Source organism: Aptenodytes patagonicus, chromosome 3 (genome assembly GCF_965638725.1).
Source record: "Aptenodytes patagonicus chromosome 3, bAptPat1.pri.cur, whole genome shotgun sequence".
In the NCBI taxonomy this organism is placed as follows: Eukaryota; Metazoa; Chordata; class Aves; order Sphenisciformes; family Spheniscidae; genus Aptenodytes; species Aptenodytes patagonicus.
Genome location: NC_134951.1, coordinates 76,104,089 through 76,118,241, shown reverse-complemented (window position 1 = coordinate 76,118,241; position 14,153 = coordinate 76,104,089).

The window sequence follows — 14,153 nt, the reverse complement described above, 5'->3', positions numbered from 1 at the left end:
TCATTTGCCTACAAGCATAAAAACTTTAGGAACACATTACTTTTTGCTTTGATAATGTTGGAAACACGGGTTCAGAGCTTTTAATCTCTGATTAATCAGGAACGTAAGAAATTTTTTGCAGGAATGTCATGTGAATTTGGTTAATTGCATGTGGAGGATAAATCTGTATTCTAAACACAGCCCTCAAAGGCCCTATGTTCCAAAGGTACCTATGCTATGCCTAGATAATTTTGACCAGTATCCTGTGTGGAATATGTATATTACCTTTTAAGCTAAAAACTCATGTACACTTGAAGCTAATATTGCTAGTGGCTGTGCAGGTAAGAAATAATTTAGCCTTTGTATTACATCAGTATGCTTTGTCATGAAGAAATGAAATAGCTATAGTTTTTCTATTCATGAGCAGAACTACTAAATTCTATGACTTTTTTAATCAGTTCATTGTGGATTTAGATTCCATAAAAAAATTTTAGGAGGCTCTTTTCTCATGTTGTCCATATAATTCTAGTACTGACAATGTGACCTCTGGTTCACCTCTTCAATGAAAATGAGGCTAACAAAATATATCTAGATATTTATACAGCTAGATATTACAAATATATATTATTACGTATTCAATACATTTAAATGTAGAGGTAATTTTTAAAAATACTATAAATATGACTGATTATATCTGTAGAAATGATATCATGCTTCACTATTTCTGAACTTTAGCTTACTGGGGGAAATGTTTTGTATTCTGAAACTCAGAACACTTGCTCATATCATTTAATACTTTTGCTACAGAATTATATGAAGGAAAAAAAAACCCCTAAATGCATCTGAAGCAAGTATACAGAATTAAGAAATAATCACCAGGTAACGCTTTAATGCTTTATCGTTTTGTGGGTTATTGACCATTTAACAGTCATCAGTTTGAAACACTCCAGCCCAAGATAGCAAAGAATTTTATACCTGTCAAGTTATTCAATAATGAACTGGAGCACTGGCCAACTCACTTCAGTCCCCAACATTTCACTGGTTGCCTTAATACATTCAATCTTGAACTACATTTTTAACAGCTGGAGAGGTATTGTTCTGAATTGGAATATGGTACCTTTGCTGTACTGTGTTTCATACTGACCTTGTCTCCTTTGGACAGAATGGTAAGGTGTGGAGTCATGGAAGGTTAGTGGTGGGCTTCTGGGCAACTGATAGCGTGTACAGATATTAATCTCAGTAAAATAACTTTTTTTCCCTTTGAAAATGGTCTTTTTGTCTTTCTCTCACTTTATGGCCAATGCTCACTACATTTGTAGTTAGTAAACCTCTTACCTAGCAAATCAGAAATTAGTTCAATTGCTCTTCAACTTCAAAACTGAATAAACTCATGAAAATGTTGTATCTGAGTATTCAGTTAGTAGAAAGAGGTCTCGATGCAGGGTTTAAATTGCAGACATTCTGAAAGCTTATTAAAAAAATAGATGTTTATTTTCTTCTGGGGGTGGTTTTTAATGTTTTTTTGGGTCTTTTCAGCCAGTTTTTATGGCAACTATTTGGAGTTCAATCTGCCAGATAAACAAGCAGAGGAGTTTAAAGGAAACTTGCCTTTTGGTGTCTCAGGAGACTTCAAGATGATTTCCCTCTTTAACCCTCTCAGACTAAAGGAGCTAAAAATACGCAGGGAATGGATGTCCTGGCATCCCAGAGAAGGAGACAAGCTGCACCTCTTTCTTTTGTCAAGGAAATGCTCCTCTGTGGGCTGGAGGGAAGGAAGTCCAAGTGGAGAGAGCGCACTTGGCATGAAGCAAGCCAATGTAGGCTTCTGCAGTTTTCTCCTTTATGTCCACTGATACAAAGCTTTGATGTGGAAGAGTACATCTGAAGGTGCCTTTGCCTATGCAGTTATGGGTTGCAAATCAGAAGAAGCAGCAGCACAGATTTATATTCTTTGGGTAGATTGAATGAGGGAGATCCAAAGGCCCTTAAGCTTCAGTTAAAATTCCTGGAAGACAGAATAAAATCTGGATCTTGTGACTCTGAAAGCAGTTAGGGTAGCTCGTGAATAATTTTTGCATCAAATGATTTTTTGAGAAAGTACAGTCCTCAGGCCCAAAGACTTTGAATCTTAATTAGATTCAGGCCTCATGGGTTGGGCTCAAAATAAATTTATGTATTCAGTGCTAGAAATTAAAAGAAATTGCTGTCTCTTGAAAAATGAAAGTCAGCATTTGTTGAAGGATCCCTTTAATTATATTCCTAGTCTACATTTTTTTTTTTTAAATTCATTCAGCATAATCTTCACTGCTGTCTCAAAAAACCCCTTGGTTTAGTTAATTGGCTGCTGAAAGTGAGCAAGCTCTTACATAGTTGCAGCATGACTCTTTCAGTGATAAGATGGGGCGCGGGGTGTATCCTCTATGCTGAGTTATTAGGACATGCATATTGCTGCTGAAAAGACTTGCTGCGCTTTCCATTATAATACTTGTTTTCCTTCTGTCTGTATTCCAGGAAAGCACTGAATATTTGTATGTGTTTTCAGGCACAGCTCTGTCAGCATATTTTGTCACTATGCAAGCCCCCCTTATTTCTTTGCAATAGCTGCTAAACATCAAGCGGCACAATGTATTTTTGCGATGAAGGTTAGATGGCAGTGATTTGTCTGAAGCCACCAAATCAATTTTCAGCTTTGGCCAGAAATGGATTTTTAAACTAGTTCATGGTGACAGGCTGGCAGAGTAAGTTGTACAGAAGAGGTGATATTAAAGCAATAACTTGGTAATACTATTCTTGTTACTGGACTGCATATCAAATTGCAATAGAAACTATGATTAAAAGTCATTTAAGAAATCTTTCAGTAAACAGAATTAAAAGGCTGAGAAGTTCTGATCAAATTTAGTTGCATGATTTTAAATACTTTAGAATAACTTCACAATAATTTATTTAAGAGATAGGTCCTTTGTGAAAAATGTTATTAGTGGAGTCCTTGAAGCAAGTGCTGGAAAATGGCTTTTCCGTTACTTCAGAGGCAACGTTAAAGTACCATGAAATTCAGAGCTTCTGGTTTTATCACAGACATTTTTATACCAGTATTTAAGCATTTCCCTTATAGACCTTATATCTAACAGCCAACATTTTAATAGAATTGATACACCTGGAGGTTGGATCACCAAGTGATCATTAAACGGCAAGTTATAAATCCATCAGATTTTCTGAGTGTTGTAGATACTTGTATGCATTAACTGATCTTACAAAACATATTTGGGTTTAATTAAAATTCTAGTATGTATAGAACTTGCTTTTGTAAAAGGAAGTTGTAAATTTAGCTGACCTGAAGCCAGCTCTTGGATTTATTTATTTATTATTTTTGCCAGTGAAGTGGGCCTTTACAAGTTAAATGAAATTATTTGCTTATCTCTTATAGAAATTAATAAACTTCCAGACATCATTCCAATTATTGTACTTGCTCACGAAGGAAATTTTCCTTCCTGTTGCAGTGTCACCTGCAGTCTATAGAAGAAAAGATTTGCATTTTGTTCCTCCCTGGAGACAGGTTATAAGAAAGAAGAATTAGTAGGTAAAATGGAGCAAGTCTGAAATAAAGCACTTGTGCTGACTGTCCACCCTACCATCAGTCTCCCTTTGCCAGCAAAGTCAGTGAAGCAATATTTTTTCAGACCTGCAGATTATTTAAGGTAGCTGTGGCTGATGACTCCAAGAACACAGCTGCTAACAGCTGGGTTATAAATAGGGGTAACTGCAGAGGAAGAGCAGATGCATACCTGTCTCCAAGCCAAAGCATTTTACTGAAGGAGCACTTCCAGAAAAAACAGACTAGGACAATGGGAACAGTTTCAAAGAAATATGCTTAAATGGCACTGTGCCAGGGCAGGGCAAGAGGGGTTGCAAAATAAGAGCAAACACTTTGCTCCGTATCCAGAGCTATGGCTTACAGGAATCTAGAACGAGGAAGGAGCTGGGCAGCTCAAAAGGTTACAGGGGCATTGCCACACGTCTTGCTGTTGCACTTTTTCTCTCTTAAATAAGGATAAAGGAACATGGTATTACAAGCGCCTCTTCCTTTTGTGAGATATTTGAGTGCCTGCCTAGTAAATGAGGCAGATGTATTGTTCTTTTCTTCAATTACTGGTCAGAGGACTGCTCTTTGAATATTACTGGTCAGTGTTAACGCTACAGAAAAATATAGTATGTTATAGCCAGAGTGGTTTTTTCGTCTTTTCTCACCGTGATAAAGGACAAGGCACAGTGAAGGCTGGTCAGTGCTTCGCTGGTATATCTACCAGGAGCTTGAGACGATTCATAGGACTAGTTGGTGAAGGCGAAGGGGGATACATGATTGCATTAAGAGAGCATTACATAAAGTTTATTCTGTTGGAAAAGTTGTAAATCTGAGGTTTGATCACTTAAAGTTTTGACATTCTATTTCACCTTTCATAAGTTGCTTTCAGAAGTGACAACTAGTGATGTCCAGACCAAATTTGACTTTACATAATTGTCCTCTGACTATGTTGCAATTCTTGTAAAACAGTGTAATCACATCCTCTCCCGAAATATGGTCTGGTGTTAATTGCATTTTATAAAATACTTATTCCTTCTTCCCTAAAGCGTATGTATTGAAGGGGAAATAGGCAAATTGCTTTGGACAGAATAATTTTAGGCAAACTAGCAAGGAAATAAGGTTGCCTAATGCTTTCCATTATTAAAGCCTGCTTCCTGTAGCTTATAGTTTTACCAGACTTAAATTTCTGGTGTGGAGTTTTCCATGCTTGATCTCTGTCTTAGGACTTTTTTTTTTTTTTGCCACATTAAAAATGAAACTTGAGACTGCAGGTATAAATTCTTTACACTGAACGAGGTTTACAAGTATTACATACACCTATAAGACCAGATCATTGGAAATAAATTTGGTTTCAATTGGTGACTTTACTGTTAAAAATTCTTGCACGCTTTTAACAAGGTGAAGCATTTCAATAAAATTACTGTGGCAGTCTTGTGTTTGGATAATGTAAGAAATAACCCAGAACTGCGAATTGACAAGTTACCAAATATTACATTATGTATAATGTTCTTTCCAGAAATTTAAAGTTAGTCCTTAGTATGATGAAGTCATAAGCTTGAAAGGAATTAATCTGTTCAGTCACCAACAAGCTAGGGGAACCACCCAGAGGAAGAGCAATGGCCTCTATTTCATGACATTCTTTCATTTGATCACATCATTGTAGTTAGGAGACAGAGTTATTTAGATTTAATAAATTTTCATGTGCTGTGAGATCATACTAAATGTCACTTGGAAGTATATTTCCAGTTGACTTAAATTTAAATACCCTTTGATGGATTAAAAACTGACAGGCAGTAACCCAAAACTACTGAATGATCAATGACAGTGCACTGACTATAGGAAGGAGGATCTATTGAGGGTGTCACTGGTTGTTGGTAGCCCTGCTTATGCCAAGTGAAGAGTTTCAGTAGTAATTTCTTGGGAAAAACACCACATATTTATAAAACATGTCGATTACACTAAAGGGGAAGAGAAAATAAGAAATGGAACACAAAGAGACTATTAATACAGACAGGCAATAACAAATTTAGATTTGTTATGTGGCATAGGTAAAAAAAAAGAGATGCAGTTTAAAAAAATTCTGTCGTGGTGGGGATATCTTTTTTTGCAGTCAGGATATAGTTTAGCACTATCAGGCTCGGGTGCAACAGCATCAAAGCTGGACAGCTTGGTATTAGAAAGATGTGTGCTGAAAGAGGAAATCACGAGTTGAACCTACCATAGTAAATCATTGGTTAGAGATTGATCTCTGGCTTGCAGAATAAAAAGGTCCAGAGTGCCTCAAGTCCGCAGCATTCACGTTAATCCCCTCTCGACTCACTTGATGGTGTTCCCACCATGTACACATTGGTCTCCCCTGGTCTACATGGGGCACCCCGTCACTCCCAGACATACTTATGTGAGCATTGGGTGTGGGACAGAAGGGGAGAAATCAGTTTGTAACCTTAAATAGAGAGAAGTCACAGCTAAGTCACAGCCCGCCAGAGTGGTGGTTTATGGCATAATGTCAAGGGCGTGACAGACAGCAGTAGTCAACTTCTCCAACAGGAGAGCTGGCCCTGGCAGAAGGTGACATTAAGTGGTGCTGCCTCGTTCATACTGCCCCTTGGAAGGAGAAGCCGAAGCAAGTCCCCACAACCTCACCTCGGTTGTGTCTGAGTGAATATTTTCTCTTTCTTCAAAGAAAGAGAAACAGATAGTCAGCTGGGACTTGACCCATGATTGAACTAGAAATCTGTGTTATTTGGTGGCATACACGTATCCCCACAATTGTTTGTGTTGGCTGGAATGACTTGGAGTCTGATTGTTCTCTGTAACAATGTATAAGTAATAGCCTACAAAGAAAGATTAATAAATATGCTAAATTAAGACAGAAAATCATGATAGCTTGTGTTGGGCTAGTTCCAAAAAACTTATAACCTGATGGGTCATTGTTTTGTTTATGTTTTTGGGGGTTTTTTAATAAATCCAATGTCTTCCACACCGTTGAGCCTAATGGTGTATGCTATATGCCTTTAAAAACCCAAGAGTGACTGTATTGGTAAAAAATTCCATCACTCTGATTATTATTGTTCTTCCCAAGCTAATGCAGTTGATGACTGTTAACCTGAGAATTATTAGGTATGGAATCAATGACGTGTGCCATCTGTAACAATGAATTTGTAACTTTAAGTGGCAGAAAGCATTAATGTCTAACACTGGGTATTAATAAAAAGGTTTGCATTAGAAATGCTATAATTGACAGAATCAAGGTACTAATGAGATTTCATATCTAGTTCTATTAATTTCAAACATCTAGGGTTTGTTTTAGAATCTAAAAGAGAGATCTAAATCTAGATAGATATTCCCAAGGGGGGAGTATCAGTGCATGTTGTCAAATTTTAGCAAAGTAAAACTTATGAATGTTTTTACAAAACCAAGAAAGCTTTTTTGGGTTGGTTTGGGGTTTTTTTTCTTTTCTTTTTCTTTTTTTTAACCTCCACTGTATTTCCCATTTTTCTTTTAAAAGCAGAGCTGTTGCTGAAATTAGAAGCTATTATGGGATAAACAATAAATTATTTGGATTTTCTATGGGTTTAGGATTGAATAAGGGTAGGCAAAAAAGTCTGTTAAGATCTTTGGTCAAAATTGCTACTTCAAAAATATTTCAAGTATATGATTATACCTGACCATTTCATTTTTTTTTTTTTTAATATATGAATAGGTACTTATAAAACTAAAATACAAAATATACTGGTCATTAAGGTCTGGCATGTTGGTTATGGAAAATATTCCACAGTTTGATGCAAATTTATATGATGTTATTACTGTATATTGAGACTGAGGTGAGAGCTACTTTTATGTGGCATTTTCTGTGATGTTTTCCTTTAAGATGCTACTTGGTCTACATGCAATTCCCCGTGAGTCCCTTGCTGCCGTGTGAAAAATATATTATGAAAGTTGCCTGTGAATATCTTCACGTCAGTCACTTTGTATGAAAACAGAAATTCCATCTGAGCAATGACCCGCAGAGAAGAGGGCAAAAGAATGAGCAGTAGGATCTATGCCAATAGTATGTCTTATATCTTGAGGAGTATGACTTTCTAAGATTAATTCATTTTAAGCAAGAGGAATCACCTTGTTTTATGACCAAGTAGTAATCTCAAGGTCTGTACATTAAATTTTGTCATTATGAAAGGAGGATTCTGAAGTCACATAAAAAAACATGACCTGTTAGAACAATCCAATGCACAAAGTCTATTTGCAAAGATTGTGTTATAAATCATGATTCATTGTGTGATTGTGATCAGCATGTAGTAGAAAAAAATCATCTTTTTCAGTGGCATATTCTTTTTATGGCCTTCTTTTTATACAGTTAAATTGCTTTACTGCTTTGTTCTTTATCTGAGTTTAAATAGTTTTTACATCTTTGCTTGCATATTTTCTCACTATCTATTTTACAGCACTGAAACCTTTAAAAGAAAAAGGAAAGCTTTTTTTCTTTCTTTTGTTCTTCATAGAATCTTACATTTGTATTCATGCATTAATGTTTCAAACACAAGACTAGGCATGTAATAGTGAAGTATCACCTTGCTCATTTTTGACCCAGATTGTGGCTGATGCCTACTGCCAGAGGAAGAATCATATAAAGCATCCCCAAGTCTTCTGCACCACTGGCCTGGCCTATAAGTTATAGCCCAGCGGGGAGCAAACCAGTGCTGCTAAGCATGGATGAGAAATGAGGTAGACACCCTTCCTCACCGCTCCTTTTCTGCTAGCCAGTGTGCCTGAGCTGACACGGAGGTGGGAACGATCTGGACCACCATAAAGCTGTCACTTGATTATGTCCCTTGCCTTTGAGTTACTGCCTGATATAACTGCAACTATGTGTTTCTCCCTTGGGTTTTGTATCAAAGGTAGAATTTAGTCCTTTGTAAGCAAAGGATATAGGTGCTTGCAGTCTTTGTGAAAACTTCATTTTCCCTGACTCTCAAATGATTTAAAAGTACAGTTCTGGTCTAAAATGTGATGACATTACAGACTTGTAACTTTCCTTTATGTGACATAAGCTCAATTTACACCTCAAGTTTTTTCATTCTTCTGTGCTTGAAGTACTTGAAAATATTTTGCTCTGCCAGCAGTGCAGATAGCTTACAGACCCTCTGTATTTAAATACCCCATGTATTTAAGAGGGTTGCCAGTTACCAAACTTCGACAGTGTAAGGAACAACAGATGGAGAGCATAATAACTTTACTACCTCGGTAGAAAGCCAAAAAGCATCAAACTGCCTGACACATGGGCCCAAGAGCACGTACAATGATACAATTTTTTTTCACTAGAGAACTTGGAATCTAAGATCTCATTTGACCCACAAAATGTGAAAGGTACCGTTGGACATACACAGTTTTTAATATAAAAATGCATTTGCAGTAGCTTTCTTATTTACATTCAGATGATCACTTGAGGATCTATAACCATAATAATTTAAAAATAAGTAGTTATAATACTTCACTCTAAGAATCTCTGATATAGAGTACTCTCTTATTGAATTAAGACTGTAATAAATCTTTCACTTGTATTGTTTTGTGTGCAGAATCTTGAACTCTTCTACTGCAGACTATCAAACCAAATGTCATTTCTTCTGCATACTATGATTAACAATGTGCAGGCCTTTGAAACTTTGAGCTAAGCTTTCCTAAACATCTCAGTGCATGATTTTTCTTTCTTTTTATTCCAATGACATGACCCCCGAATCAAATCAGGCAAGGCTTGCCTTAGAATTAGTCTCTGTCGCTTTGAGAGCAAGCCAACGAGGGATGTGTAAATTATGCAGAGGGCAAATCCCAACTGTGTGTCGTTTACTTGCACAACAAGCTCAACTTTAATTATGCCGGGGCCTAAGATCCTTTGCCAAGTTGCTTTCAATACTGATTTTACAGTTCATAGAGCAACATCCTCACCTATATGAAAGCCTTTTTAACTCTTCAAAAACCTGCTGTGGTAGAACGTACGTGATAAGGGGCCCTCATAATTCAGTGGCTGACAGAAAGACTCTATGATAAATAAAATCATTTTAGCAGATTGCAAACTTGAATTTAAAACTGCAGATTTTTAGACTTCTTCAGCGCAATAGGCGTAATGATTGACATGACCTACCGCTATAGTGTCAGTATTAAATCTACGAGATTATCGCCTGCTAACGTCAAACTGAAAGGATTAGGAAGAGGTGACTTAAAGGGCACACCCAGGATTTGGAAGTGAGATAAGTTCTCATAACTCAAGAACACTGAAACTCCCATGTGAACTGTGAAGGTATTTCCAGTGAGTGGAATCCATTTTAGGGATGCTCATTACTATGCGAATTCTTTCCTCCATGAGGAAATAAAATATTAATCCATTTTGCTTATATTCTACAGAGCTATATATTTCAGTTCTATTACAGCTGCCAGCTAGCAACTGTGTCTGTTTCACTTCAGAGGGAATGTGGTTGCTGTCATTTATATTCTAGTGTGTTAAACATTATTTCTAAGAATTATAGGGTTTGATTTCCAGTACTAACATTCAGTGTTGTACCTAACAATAAAGTCCATCTAAAATATCATTTTAACAAACAAGAAATTGAAAAAAAATTGATCACCTTACAAAAATTAGTGATAATTAGGTGTGTATGGTTAAACTTGTCATGTGCTGCTAGGTTTTCTGATTTTTTTTTTTTTTTTTTTTTTTTTTGGTCGTGCCTTTTAAGACCACTGTACTAGCTCTGATAAAGGAATTAGTGCTTTAGAACATGTGCAGAATCAAAAGTCAGAAGAAAGAAGGTTGTATAAAAACTAGTGGTTAATTGGGGGTGGGGGTTTTTTTGCACTCATTTGTGCTTTTTTGGTGTTTTGGGGGGGGTGTTATGTTTTTTTGGAAATTAGACACCTCTACAATATGCAAGAGCTCTTTCTGACAGTCTCTAATGAGCTTCAACAGGTTCTCTTTGCTAACTCAGTTCACTTCTAGTTTCTGTTAGACCTCTGGTGAGGATAGGAATTTGGACTTTTAGTTAAGATTAAAGTGAAATTTTGGCTGTTGACAGTCTCTTCTGAAGATGCTACTGTATGTCAAAAACAGCCAAATACGGGTCTGTCATTGGACTTCAAATCCTTTTATTTATTTATTAGCAATTTCAAAAATAGCTTAAGCTCCATTATGCCTCAGACCATTTGAATGAAGCTGTTTGGGACTTGATGGTGCAGGTTAAAATTGCAAATTGTTGTGAGTCCTGGTCATTGAGCTGAAAGCCATTATCAGGTACTACTATTTCTAGCGCACTGATCTGGCATATACAGATCTAATGCATGCCGTGATATATTTTTATGTGAGATTTCCCTTTAGTGCAATCTCTGGAAATATAAGTAATAATTTAATAGTAAAATGTAACCTCTGTGTGTAAATATTAATGCCTGGTTCAGATGATATCTTCAGCATTATCTTATGTGCCAGCATTGTTTCTTCTCTGAGTTTTTTAATTCCCGTAAGACACTCAATGGATTGTTTAAGGTATATGTTTCTGTTGGTATTTTAAAAACTCTGTATAGTACTGAACAGTAATAAATATTCTACTGGCTCCTTTTAATTTTCGACTCATGGTCATACGGTAATTCAGCAGATGTTAGTTCCCTACTAGGAACCCTCAGTTTTACCAAACTTTTCTCAATGTAGTTTTTTTTTCTTCATAGGCTGGCCATTGGTGATCACGTAAATGTTAGGCCTTGAAATATTGTAAAGATTCAATATTTAGTTATCAGATATACAGACACAGTATTTACAGAGACTTACTGCATTTTTGTTTCTTGCTGAAGGGCTGCACAAATCTCTATATCTTTTCCCAATTCTAGATTTTCCAGGCTTTTCAGTAGCTTTTTTTATATCTTTGTTTCTAGTCATTATCTGATTCTGTCATGAAATCTTCTGTAGTCTCATCATTATGTCTTACTCATTAGCTTAAGCTTAGTAAAAAAGAAATTGTCACGTTTTCCTTTTCCAGCCTTACATAACTCTTGCTCCCCCCGCCCAAATTTCATTTAGTATTCTTCAATGTACTCACTATAACTTATGGCCCAACTCATCTTGACTTAGTGCATGGTGATTCCATAGCTCTCAGTCCTGTTATATTTTAGAAAATTACTGAGTTTTCATTCCTTCTGAGCCCAGTTGCTCGTTTCTGGATCTTGAAGCTTTGCTCAAGTATTTTTTCTGTGGAGTCTACAGATTAGTCCTAGCTCTTCTCAACTTCTGAGTGCTCTGGTTTTCTTGATGTTGCTGTTTCACTCCCAGCAGTCCTCCTATTTGGTCTTTTTGGGGGAGTATCTTCTCTTCTTCTGATATCCCTTCTTTTTGAGGTACTTAGTCCTTGTAAGGTAGTGTTTGAGTAAGGACCTCTAGTAGTTTATAGAAGTTTTGATAGAGATCAAACCTACTGTTTAGAGACGTGTCACGTGTTGGAGAGCCTACAGCTGCCTGACTGTGGGTAACAGATAATTCCCATAGCCTCCTATGCCTAGATCACCAGAAGGGCAAGCTGGTTAAAAGGAACAGACAAAAGTGTAGGTTAATAGTAGCAAATATAAATAAAACAAATACGCATTATGGAAAATGTACCAAGCTTTTTAAAAGAAGCTCTATCTAGCATGTGCCAAAGAAGACTTCCCAGCATTGCTAGCACTTAAAATCATCCCTTGCAGTTCTTAAAACACCAAAGCACATGTTGCGTGGTATGTAGTCTACAATAACATCAGCCCCCCGAAAAGAATAAAATTTAGGTGGGGAATGTATGTAATATTAACCTAGCTGTTACTTAAGATTTCTACAAGGAGATTCACTAGTTATGGAGAGCAAACAGCTGTGCCCTTTAGGGCTCTGCTTCTAGGACACTGAATTCAAAGAGAAACTTCGGAGGTATTTGCTGAGCAGAAGTCAGCCATGGCCTTGTAATCACACTCCACTTCAAAGATGAAGCAAGAATAATGCTGAAAAGCTCAGAAAATCAGAAGATGACTAAGATGGTTGGGGGACTTGCAAGTATAACATAGGAAAAGAGGCGGGTTTTAGAGCCTGAAAAAGAGAAAGATAGGGATATAATTGCAATTTTCAGTTAGCATGTGGGGGAGGAGGGTTTTAAAGAAAGAAATTGGGTTCATCTTGGAGGTGCACAGAGAAAGGACAAGTGGCAGCAGACACCCGGTTGGACATATGGGGGAAAAAAATCTTCACTGTGAGGGTTCAGCACTGGAACAGAAGCCCGGGGAGGTTGTCATCTCTCCAGCCTTAAAGATTTTCAAAACTTGGCTGGACAAGGCCCTTTGCAACTTGATCTAGCTTTGAAATTGCATCTAAACTTAGAAGTCATCCCTGCTTTGGGCAGACGGTTGGACCAGGTCACCTTCAGAAGTTGCTCCCAGCCTAAATTATTTGGTGATTTTATTAATTCAGTATTAAACCTCCTACATGGCATTTGATTTGGAATCACATGGTTAAAAGTTCAAAATTAATATGGTATACACAGAATAGGTTTAAAATTGCTAACCAGTGTGTGTAAACAGAGGGTAATTCCCAAGGGAGTGTTTTCTAGTTGGGTCTCGTAGGAATTTATTCTTGTTCCATTGCTAGTTCATATTTTTACCTTTCACCGCGCTTTCTCCCCCAAAATCGAAAATATTCAATGGCTGCTGAGGAAAAAGAGAAAAGCTTTTTCTTGGTTTGTTTATTTTTCTTAGTAAACAAATGCACATAAATTGAAACAGTATTAAAATGGAAACAAGTTCCTGTTGTCAAAAATATGATGTTACCAACAGGAAAACTGGCTGTGGGCCCTTGAAAAAAGAAAATGTCAATTCCCATAGTGTGAAGTAAAACTTACACCTTGTTTCTCATGAAATACCTTGTATAAACTGAGAATACAATATAGAGAATAGGAATGAAAAGACGTACAAAATCTTTTCCGTATATTTGAATTGCTGAAAGAACTCTAGTTTAAAGTAGACTTACTTGTCTTTCAAAAATTATTATTCATTCAGTAAACATTTTTTAGTCTTACTTTATTTTGCTGTCCTCATCACTGTTTAAATTTTCCATGAGGTGTTGGCCCATTCTTGCATCCAAAGTTGTAACCTCTCTCTTTTCCCACCTCCCACGTCCCTCCCAAGCCCTGGACTAGGGAAGGCTGGGACTGGAAGTGAGCTTTGGGGCTGAATCATGTTCCTTTCCTACTGTGGATGAGAATAAACATGTTGGTCTCATGGCAAAGTATTCACAGCCTTTAATTCAGTTGTGTTAGTTGTAATTTACTTTGCTGTTATGTGCAATAACTATATTGCCCTTAAAGGGAAGCTATGTTTAGAGAAGTTGTTTTAATCCATTTGTAACTTCGTTATCAAACAAAACAGTAGTAATAGCGGGCTTATCTTAAAAGAAAAAAAGAAAAGGAGAAAGTCCTGGGTCATTTGTGAGCAAAGGGAGGGAACTCCAGAGATCAAGGAAAGAGTGCAACTGAAGCGGGCCTGTCTCCAATATTTTGCTTAGGGAGAAGAGGAGGGAGGTCGTCTTCTAAGTCCTGACTACATCCTCTCT